Source organism: Sciurus carolinensis, chromosome 8, assembly GCF_902686445.1.
Source record: "Sciurus carolinensis chromosome 8, mSciCar1.2, whole genome shotgun sequence".
NCBI lineage: Eukaryota > Metazoa > Chordata > Mammalia > Rodentia > Sciuridae > Sciurus > Sciurus carolinensis.
The window spans coordinates 108875229-108876701 of record NC_062220.1 but is presented as its reverse complement, the minus strand read 5'-3'; positions in this window follow the sequence as shown (position 1 = coordinate 108876701).

Below are 1473 nucleotides of genomic sequence, written 5' to 3'. Positions count from 1 at the left end.
GACAATTTCCACTAGCAAATGTTTGTTTATGATTTAGAAATAGTGGAGCAAAATGCTGAGAAGCTCACTGTGTAGAAGAATACGTGGCCAATGACCAGAGAAATCTCTCCTTTCATACTGATTATCCATCAACTATGTAAAATATTGACAATAACAGAAATTTTTCTATTCTAATGATTTATTTGAAAATACTGAGATTTGAACTGAAAAATATTGAAACACATGAAAACGTCTCTGATTTTCTCCCAGGTGGTTGGTTTCTTGCCTACTGTCAATGTTGGATAAGTGCTGGACATATATGTATCTTGTTATTAAAGGCCCAAGGTCCTAAAGAAAGGGGAGAAGCTTTGTCAAGCCCTACTGCAAACCACAGCACATGTGAAACCTTCACTATAAGCTTCTATTTGTCTCTTGGTGTCGCCATAAACTAACAATTTATTTTCAGAAAGTGTCCAAAGTTTTTTTTATATTCATCTAGGAAGAACTTTAATTCTACTTTCTGAGCCAAAATACCAAGTTTTCTGCAGAACCATCTAGATTATTCCAAAGATCCTACCTCTTATACATTTTTATAAAAGAATTTCTTTTTCTTGGCCTTTGAATGTTTCACCTCTATTATGAGGGTTTTGCATAGATTTTAGATGTGAGTAGAGAACTTTAATTATCTACATGTATACTGTCACAGAAGTGAGCATTTGACAAACTACAGCCATTAGTTCTCTTCAATTAACCCTGTTGCTAGCAATATTCTTTTGGAAAAGGTGCAAGTCCTTACATGGTTAAATAAGAAGCTCTTTTTGAACATAGATATCTGTAAAACTGAAAAAACAAATACCTTTGGTAAAGGAGTATGATAATTAACTTCTTACATGATCAAAACCAAAGCATACCTTCAAATGAATTTAGTTAAGTCATTTGGCCACATTATCATGGGGACTGTACTTGTTCAGTTATATACATTTTTTATAATCGGAGACCTTAAAATTGCCAAATAAGCAGGGAAGTCTAAATTATGTATTCATTATTTTATTACAAACCTTCATATTAATTATGAAAGGCTACTTTTCACTCAGTTCTGTTCTTCAAAATCTCACCTGGAACCATGTTTTGCAAAACATGTGTTTTAGCTGTTTCACTGCTATGACCTAAAGACCTGACAAGAACAATTAGAGGAGGAAAAGTTTATTTGGGGCCTCATGGTTTCAGAGGTCTCAGTTCATAGGTGGCTAACTCCATTCCTCAAGGCTTGAGATGAGGCAGAATATCTTGGCAGAAATGTGTGGCAGAGGAAAGCAGCCGGGGTCATGGCCCCACAAAGTAGACAGAGAGAGAGCTCTGCTCAACAGGGACAAAACGTAAACCCCAAAGGCAAGCCCCCAAGGACTACCTTCTCCAGCCACACCCTACCTGTCTACAATTACTACTCAGTTAACCCCATCAGGGGATCAATTCACTGATTGGGTTAAGGCTCTT